Raw genomic sequence first — 10,227 nt, forward strand, 5'->3', positions numbered from 1 at the left:
CACATTAAAAGTAGTTATTTATAAACCACACTGTACAAGCATTACACATCAGATCCAGGAAAAGATTTGTTTAGAGTAATGTAGAGTAAGAGTAATATTGGTAGTGTGTAAGCATATGAGTACACAATTTGAGTGCTTATTTGAGTGAAAAGGCAGTCAAATATGACACTTAACCCTCAAACCTCACAACTATTTTTATAACCAGACACAGAATGACAAAATTTAAATATGCAGTTATATACATTATATAGCAGAAATACGGCAGAGCATATTTTCTTCAGCCATACAGAAATTGACTTGCTGGTATGCAAGTTCACTTCAGCTAGAGGTCACTAACAGTTGTTTGGGCATTGTCCTTCAAGAAATTTTAATACACTGCAGAATTTATGATTCTAGGTATCACAGCACATCTTCCATTTTCTGTAGCAGCAAAACAACCCTAGACCATCACACTACCACCACTTTAATCTTTGTATGCACTTTTTCTGAAATGTGGTGTTTCTTTTACAACCCACATAATGGGACACACACCTTCCTATAAAGTTTAACTTTTGTCTTGTCAGTCCACAAAGTATTTTTTTTCCTAAATTCATCAATGTGCTTTCTGGCAAAAAAATGGGACAAATCCTTAATTTCTTTTTGCTCCGCAGTGGTTAGATTTCTGCCATATAAGCCATTTTTTGAGTCATGAACATTCACTTTAACTGAGACAAGTGAGTCCTGCTGTTTATTTGTTTTTGTTGTGGGGTCTTTTGTGACCTCTTTGAGTTTTTGTTGCGTCATCAGGGTAATTTTGTTTGGCTGATTATTACTGGTAAGATTTTCCACTCTTTCTTATTTTTGTCATTTGTAGGTCATGGTTCTCACTGTGGTTTAGTGCAGTCCCAAAGCATTAGAAATGGTGTAATCTATCCCAGACTGGTATTTACATTCTTTTTTTTTATCATCTTCACTTTGTCAGGAAGGTCCTGTTTAATTGTTCCCTGTAAAGAAATTTGGAGTATACATAGGAATAGTCGAATAATAAGAGATCAGTATATGGGTATGGCCAAACTTTAAGCCTCAGACACCATCAGTTTAAATCAGACACTCATGTAAATTCAACATGTGGTAAAACCCTGGTTTACAAAAGGCCAATCAGAACACAATACGATCCCATGGCACTTCTCATCAAAAGTAGGGGTGTAATCTTGCCCAAATTCCCTCCATCTGCCCTTAACCATCATGGACTCCTAATCATCCCTATCCACCAAATTGGACCCTGCATCCCTTCACTCCCCTAAAGCTGGTGTGTGGTGAGTGCACTGGTGTTGTTGTCCTGTTGCTGTCTTTGCATCATCCAAGTAAAACTGCAAACAGGTGTGGCAGTAATCAGGTCTGAGCGTGGTTGGAGAAAATTAAGCTAGATCTAAAATGGCATACTTCCATACTATATAGTACGCTAAACAGTATGCAAGCTGAGTAGTATGTCTGAATTAATATAATTCGAAAAACAGTATATGGGAAGTACCCAAATGACCTACTACTTCCTGTGAGATTCTGAAGTGTGCATTAGATGGATGCTACGCTATCCCACAATGCACCACAAGAGAATTCATGAATGTGTAAGGGAAGCAACACAACTGAGACTAGTAGGTCATGTGATGATGACAAATTGGCGGATGTAGTATGTCCGATGTTCCATCCATACTGCTGACATTCATACTGTATAGAACATTCTTTTCTAACAGCCAAGTAGTACATTTAAATTTAAACGCTGTGCTAGCTGAGTAGTAGGCGATTTCAGACGCAGCCTTGTTGATAAACCAAAGTTTTGTTTTTACAAGGGGCATTGGGCAAACACTTTTTTCCACACAGGGCTATGTTGTTTGGACAATGAATTTTGTTTTCCCTTAATAATAAAAACCTCTATTTAAAAACTGCATGATGTGCTTGCTTGTGTTATTGTGACTAATATTCCAATTTGTTTGATCTGAATCTCAAACAAATCCATGATCTCTAGGACAAAGTTGCCCATCCCTGATATACTGTATGATAATAATAATAATAATAATAATAATAATAATAATGTTATTATTATTATTATTATTACTACTACTAATACTGTTGTTATTATTATTATTATTATTATTATTATTATTATTAACAACAACAGTAGTAGTAGTAATAATAACAATAACAATAATAATAATAATAATAATAATAATAATAATAATAAACCAATATAAAATTGATTATTATTTTGTATTTAAGTTTCATGAATATTCAGAAAACATTTTCAAATAAAAATCCAAATCTTTTTGTGTAAATTCATCTCTTTAAGAATCCTTAAGAAATGGCAAATGAAAAGCAAAATATTTCATTGATCTCTTATAGTCACATAACCTCTTGAATAAACAGACCGATAAGCTTTAGAGTATTTTTAGCATGCCACCATTTAAAATGCTGCGAGTGGCTGTGGGTTAGTAGGTGAAACAGGTTATACATACACATCAACAGGTCCCTGTAGTGTATGATGAAGACAGAAAAAAGCCAAAGACCAGAGGCCAGATCAGCCTTAAGGCTCAATAACTCTCCAGTCAGCTTCCACGCTTAGTCCCAAGATGAGGTTTAAATCACATTCTTTGCCATCATTTCTCCAGAAAGCCGATTTACCCGATAACGGGGTTTTAAAAGCAGACTGCACTCGTTCACATGTCATCAGAGTGGTTGAAGCACATTCAGTCTGAAGTGACGAAAAGGAGAACGAAAGAATGGAAAAAAAGGCGCCTCATAATGGGTCATTTTTGAATGCTGGAATAAAGAAGTGATCATTACTCTGTCAAGTAGAAATGGGCTCAGGTAGTGCAGAACTCTCTTTATTGCTTTAGGAATAAAACAACATATGCTGCACTTTAACAAGAAAAATGTTTTTGTTTTTATATACTGTAGGTACATTAGCCTACCATTCAACTTTTTTTTTTCTTCCATGTTCCTAAAAGAAGTCTGACCCATGGCTGCATTTATTTGAGTATAAGAGAAATCAGAAATATCATTTTGTCAAATAGTTTTTTTCTCCATTCATACATTCAAAAGGTATTCAAAAGCTAGCAAAACTGTATTTTCAATTCACATTGTTCGCAAAAAAGTGTAAAATGTAATGAAAACATATAAGTTACGTCAACTAGGCAAGTCATCTGTGGTTCGTTCTGTAACCATTGAAAAAAAAAAATCTTACAAGGGCTAAAAATTGATCTTAAAATCATGTGTTCCTGTATTACTCCACCCACATAAAGTGACCGCAAACCAATAAACTTACCACAGTTTGACACATTTTGCAGCTGTTGGACAAAATAATGTACACTCTTAAAAATGATGTGTTAAAAATTTACACAAAATATGTGTTAAACAGTTCGTAACACATTTTGTGTTACTGCAGACACATTGTGTGTTAATATTGTGCTTAAGTGTTTACACAATGACTGTGTTAAACACATTTAAACAGTATGTTGGAATAAAATGCATTTTTGTCTGGAGTCAAATGGCACTGTGTTATGTGTTTATGTAGTTTATTTATCATAATGGTAATATAAAATAAGCATTTGTGAAAATGTGGCTAAAAATTCTGTATTTCGGGATTTATGCTGTGTATTTGTGCACGCGCATGCGCAGTGACGTTCTTTTTCAACCGTCGCTCTCCGGGAGCTCTGTCGGATAATGCACCTCTCTGCCTCAGGTGAGTGAAATTAATTAAAATTCGGCTACGATAGTAAATATTTCTTCCACTCTGCGTGAGAATGTTTTGTGTTAGTTGTCCAGGAAGTTATTTTTGTTACTTTTATTATGTCTCCATGTTTCATACTCCAAATACACGGGTGACTTGGCAACTCGGTCATGTACCATTAACTTTAGCCGCCTAAGCTAACGCATCTGGCGCGTCTTTTGTAAAGCTGCGTTGGCACTCGGCAGAATTGTTAAAAATAAGTTACATATTTAAGGTGAAAGACTGACCCTAAATATGTATTGCATTTTGGTATGAGAGTTGCCGTCACTTTAAAATCTCCGGCTTCGCGTCACTTTAAAGCCTCCGCATCACTGACACTGGAGGTAAATTAACGATACCGGACACAATTTATACATTAACGTTTTAATCATAATGTTATTTGATATAAAACATAAGATGGCGCTTTGCGGCAGGAATTTGAACAAGAATGCCTTTCCATAACATTAGTTTGGCGCTTTGTACAGACACCAAATGGCGCCGCTGTGTGAGCAAATTCATAAACAATATCTAACGTTAAAATATGAAGATCTTTATTGTAATCAACATTGCGCGCCATTTTGTGCTAACCGACTAGTCATATACTATTTAAAATGTGATTTTTATTGTCATACTCATTGTTACATGTGTTTGTTTTCTCATTGTGCTTGTATATACATGGATTTCTCTCTCTTTTACTTAGATGATGGAAGTCGAGGAGCAAATTACAGTCACTTTAACAGTTTTACACCGAGTTCTTGCAACTGTCTTCATAGACGAAAAGGAAATATGGAGAAAACTATTCACAGTTGGCAGTGTTGGAGATCTGATAGCCTCAGTCAAACCTGAACTGTCTCAACAACTATCTCTTGATCGAATATTGAAATTTGACACAGATTTTCAAGAGTTCATTGACACTGATGTAAATGCAGGAGTACAGGAGCTTGACAAATTTCAAATGTATTATATTGCAAGCAACACCCCGGACTCATTAGAAAGAAGTGTGCACTTATTACAGGTAAAACATTAATATCTTTCTCCCTTTATATTACTATAGATAAAAGTGAACATTTCAATAAATAAAATGTTTTTGGCATTTCTAGTGTCCTTTAACAGATTCAATTCAGACTGGCACCACAACTAGTTTGCTGACGCTGCTTGAAGAAAAAGCCCCTACAATCCTGAGAGAACATGAAGAGACTAAGACGCTGTCGATTTCCTCAAGAAATATTCTTGTTAAAGTTGCTGTCAGTGACCTTGTAGAGAAACATGGATTGTGAGTATGGTTTGTTTATTCCACGTAAGGTGTATTTCTTTGCAAATTAATTAAATTACATTTATTTAAATAAGTTATATATTAAAATAAATTCTACATTTAAAAAAATGTTTTAAATAAATACATTTAACAATCAGTTTATCCCAATCAATTCTAAAGTACCACTGTTTAGTCAGTTTTTTATGTTTGGGAAGGAGCAATTTGTGCAACTGTATTTTTATTTTTAATTTTTTACTTTTTTTAGCTATCCATCTGGTACAGAAAAGCTGGCTCTAGCAAAAGAGATTGTGTCATTGTTCCCCTCGTTAAGGATTCAGGTGCCCTTTGGGGAAAATGAGGGACATGTAAGAATGTTTTTTACAATATAAACTGAATTGTTTAGGAATGTGTATGCAAGTTGCTCATGTATACTGGACTTTAACTAGTTCTGTTTTTGCATTACTAACATCAGGAGCATTTTTTTTGATGGGCCATCACACAGTGGATTTATTGAAATGAGATTTCGTAACATCAGACGGAAGCTTCAACAGAGCCAGCGGGTGTACAGTTTGAAACGTCGTCATTGTACACCGCAACCTTCTTTACCAAGTCCAGATGAAACTGTGCCAAGTGAGTGGTTGACTCTGATAAAGAGGATGCGACCATCACCAGAGAATTCATCATCAATAAAGACTGCAATCAATCAAACCTTCAGTTACCGAAGGAGATGGATAACAACAAAATCCCCAACTGTTGCTGAAATCTTCAAGGAATATCCTAGATTTCTTGACATGCCAGCTTTGGTAATAGACATGCTTAACTAAGACAGAACTTTACACAAACATTTTTCATAATTGTAATATTAATATTTCTTTGTTTCTGATTTTCTTTCTTTGAAGATGGACATTGAATTTTCCAAGCTCACCGATGGGAAAGAAAACTTGTTTATCCGGAAATGGGAAGGGACGATAATTCCAAGACTCAAGGAAATAGCATCCTTGGAGAAGAAAAATGACATCAGACACTTACTGGAGAAGGCTGAGAATCAGCATGATGGTATGAGTTTCAGCCAAAATGTCTGTTGCATGTGCATACTTTTCTAAACATAGTTTAAATGAGAAAATTTTATGTGAATATTGATATTCTATTCAAGATAAAATATTAATTTCCAAAAAATTTTAAATTCTTTTTTTGCATGTGACCTGTATCTTCACTTCAAGATGAACTGTTACACTATGTTGAAGATCCTTATTCATCTTCTTCCACCCACTGCATCTGGGAGAAGTGTTGCTGGGAGTAAATGCTGTGTGACTTCTGCTGTGTCCTACCTGTTGGAGCAAGTGCCGGTATAGTTTTTATTGTGTTAGCTTGTGATAAATAAAATTGTTTTTAATGGAGCAACATTTTCTAATGCTTTTCATTGTTTCATTTTTGAAAGCTGGTGCCAACGTTACATCTTTGCTCGCTGAATCCATGAATGGGACCCTGAAGTCAGCTCAGCCGCAGTTGGTTTCCATCGGTTCTCTAGGACATGGATCCCAGTACGTAATTGTGGCAAAGAATGACTCTTTTGCTCTTCCACTTGATGTTGAAAGCCTGACCTGTGCTGTAGACAGACTTTTCAAATTCTACTGGCTGTGCAACCTTCAGTATCCATGCCAACTGTCTTCTGTTTTTTCTATTTTTGAGTATATATATGACCTGTCTTTGTCCCAGTCATCTTGCAAACGATCAAAGGTCATGGAACTGATTGCTAAGGTGCAGTCTCGTACCTAATTGAAATAAGCATGTACACCTGTCCAAAGTGTCTTCAAAATGATTTTGTTGAAACAAAGGGGTTAATTTGGCATTTAAGGGAAGTGCATGCACTCTCTGATAGTTACAACCTAACTTTAATTTGTAGTCAAAATGGTTGCCCAAGAACTTATCATAATTTCAATTCCTTTTTAAAACATCTGAACAGAGATCATTTTAAAACGAATTCATGCCCTTCTGAAGAGTCAGGACATACAAAGAACTTGGATATATCCTATCAAATTGATGAAAGCAGAATAAATAATTTTGAGGATAATGTCCAAATGTCTAAAACAGATCTAGTTCCTCAGAGCAGTTTAAACCTAAAAGACTGTGCTGCAGCTTTTGCTGCCAGCATGTATGCCTCTTCTAATGTAACTTATACTGATGTTCAAAAAAGTATAACCTGCACAAAAGAAGTTATTGATCGTACCTTAGGTCATTTGCAAGAAAAGACTAATACTTTACTTAAGAACTTGGCAGTTCCGCTAGATAGTGCTGAAGTTCAAACACTTATGAAGGATTTTGACAATGCTAGAAACATGTTTGGTGACATAGATACTACATTTAAACTAACTAAGTACTTTTCTGACAATTTTTCCTTTGAGAAACCAACAGAAGTGTTTCTTGGTCACAGATTAGATTGTCTTAGAAAGAATGGGGGGGAAAGCCAGGTGCTTGTGCCTGTCACATTTCAGTACATCTCAATAATTAACACAATTAAATTTTTATTTAGTTGTGACAAAATGCAGAATATGTATATGCAGTCTTGCGGTGAATGAGATACAATGCATGATTATTGTGATGGTGCTCAATATTCTAAACATCCTCTTTACCGAAACCATCCAAATGCATTACAAATTCAGTTATACTTCGATGATTTGGAAACAACTAATCCTCTTGGATCTAAAACAAAGATTCATAAAATGGGGGCTGTTTACTTTGCTTTACGAAATGTGCCGTCAGAAAAAAATTCTGTACTTTCCAATATCCATTTATGTCTCTTATTGACATTTATGGTTTTGACAAAATTTTGGAACCTCTTATAATAGATTTAAAAGAAATTGAGCAGAATGGTATAGAGGTCAAACTACACGATAAACATCAATTACTTTTTGGAACAGTCTGTTTGCTGACAGTGGACAATCTTGCCTGTCACTCACTCTGTGGCTATGTGGAAAGTTTCTCTGCAAACCGATTTTGTCAATTTTGTCTAATTGACAAATCAAGTTCCCAGATTATTTTTGATGAAAATAATACAGAGAGACGTACAAGGGAAAACTATGCATACCATGTACAACTCAATGATGCAAGTGCAACCGGTGTCAAACATAACTCATGCCTAAACAGCCTACAGTATTTTCATGTCACTGAGAATATTGGTGTAGACATTATGCATGATGTGTTGGAAGGAGTCGGACCTCTTGAGGTCAAATTGATGCTGCGGCATTTCATTTATGAAGAGAAATGTTTTTCTCTGGAACTTTTAAATGAAAGAATAGCAGCTTTTGACTATGGCTATGGAAATCAAAAAAATAAACCTAGTGTTATTGTCAATCTGAGGACATCTGAAAATGCTATTAAGCAGACTGCATCACAGATGTGGTGTTTACTACTAGTCTTGCCTTTTCTGTTAGGTGATTTAATTGACACACAGAGCCCACACTGGCACCTTTTCCTAATGTTGAGGGAAATTTGTGACATAATTTTTGCACCTGTTGTGTCAAAAGGGCTTGCTGTCCATCTTAAGCAGCTAATAATTGATCACCATACACAGTTCAAGATTCTTTATCCTGAAAGGAATCTAATTCCTAAACATCACTACATGACACACTACCCGAGTATTATGACTTTATTTGGACGGCTTTCAAAGTTGTGGTGTATGAGGTTCGAAGCCAAACATCACCCTCTTAAGCGACATGCCCAAGTTGTTTGCAACTTTCGTAATATTTCAAAAACACTGGCTCATAAACACCAGATTCAGCAAATGCACCAATGGAAATTAAGCTCGAAACACAATTCTGAGATGATTGTACCAAATGCTTTCCCAGTTGTAATTGCATCTTTGTATAAGGGTGACAAATTGCTTGACAAGCTTAAGACAGATACACATTTTGAGACTCTTACTTACACCAGTTCAATTAATGTGAGTAATAATATCAGTTTTTTGGGGACAACATACCAGACAGGATCTGTTCTGACTTTAAAAGCAGATGAAAGGGGAGAACCATTATTTGGTGAAGTTATACACATTATTCCCCAAAGTGAAAGAGAATGCGCACTTATGTTTCTGAGAGTTTTAAGAGTTAAGTATTTTGATGAACATCTTTTTTCCTTTAGTGTCATCAGAACAAATGATTTTGACATGGCTTTGCTGCCTGGGGACTTAATAGATTACAGACCTCTAGACATTGTGACATTTTGCGATCAGCAGTATGTAACTCCTAAATACAAAATTTTGTTTTAAACATGTTAGTGGTTGAAACTTTGGTAACACTTTATAATAACTACACTATAAATCATTTATTAAGAATTAGCAAATAGTGAATTTATTCATTTAAGCATTAACTCTACATTATAAGACATTAGTAAGCGGTTCATAAATACAATTACAAATGCTGTATTCTTGACTTATAAGTACATTTATAATGCGCTTAACAATTGTACTTTTATACTTTGCTTTTGACTAATTTTTCACTACTAAATTAAGGACTGCATTATTTACAAACCATTTGTATTTGAAAGTTTGAATTATGAAACTACAATCATTAAGCACATTATAAATGCGCTTATAAGTCAAAAATTCAGCCTTTTGTGGCTGTGTTTATGAACCGCTTACTAATGTCTTATAATGTAGAGTTAATGCTAAACAAATAGTGAATTAACTATTTGCTAATGCTCAATAAATGATTTATAGTGTCGTTACTATAAAGGGTTACCTAAATGTTTAAGTGTTTTGACTAGATTTGACAATGATTTATTTTGTTAAGACAAGCATCTTACATGTAGGTGAATGCATAAACGTTGTGCTATGGTTACTTATTTCTTTCACTAGAGAATTTTAAAAAATGTATATGTTGGGAACTGTTTCATACATATTTGACAGTTTATATGGCGTGCGTAACAGATACAAGTTCAATTTAATGAATGCTTTTATAAAGTGAGTTTTTATGTTATACAATGAATTGTTTGTACAATGAAATGCTGTAAAACATTTAAATGCATTATTTTCATGTTAAAAAGGAAAAAATAAACAGTATGTGAACAGTGTTTAATGTTTCCTGTGAGATTTTGTATATTAATTCATAATATATTTTACATTCAAAATTATAAAAACTGAATAGTAACACACAGTTGGGTTAAATACATACAAAAACAACACATCTGTGTGTCAACTTGTGCTGCACATTAATGTGTTACAATAAATGACACATTTTGT

The 10,227-nt window shown here is 34.6% G+C and overlaps 1 long non-coding RNA gene and 1 pseudogene across 2 annotated transcripts; both read left to right on the forward strand.

Annotated features, from left to right (window-relative positions):
• The first annotated feature begins 3,658 nt into the window (after window positions 1-3,658).
• Window positions 3,659-5,360, forward strand: LOC147838002 (uncharacterized). Its single transcript, XR_015525478.1, has 4 exons — window positions 3,659-3,715; window positions 4,443-4,757; window positions 4,843-5,015; window positions 5,260-5,360. It is a non-coding gene; the product is annotated as an uncharacterized LOC147838002 (long non-coding RNA).
• A 41-nt stretch (window positions 5,361-5,401) lies between these two features.
• LOC147838003 (uncharacterized) lies at window positions 5,402-7,447 on the forward strand (annotated as a pseudogene). Its single transcript, XR_015525477.2, has 4 exons — window positions 5,402-5,797; window positions 5,894-6,050; window positions 6,215-6,356; window positions 6,433-7,447. The product of XR_015525477.2 is annotated as an uncharacterized LOC147838003 (transcript).
• The last annotated feature ends 2,780 nt before the right edge of the window (window positions 7,448-10,227 follow it).

This window comes from Danio rerio, chromosome 24 (genome assembly GCF_052040795.2).
Source record: "Danio rerio strain M-AB ecotype USA chromosome 24, GRCz13ab, whole genome shotgun sequence".
NCBI lineage: Eukaryota > Metazoa > Chordata > Actinopteri > Cypriniformes > Danionidae > Danio > Danio rerio.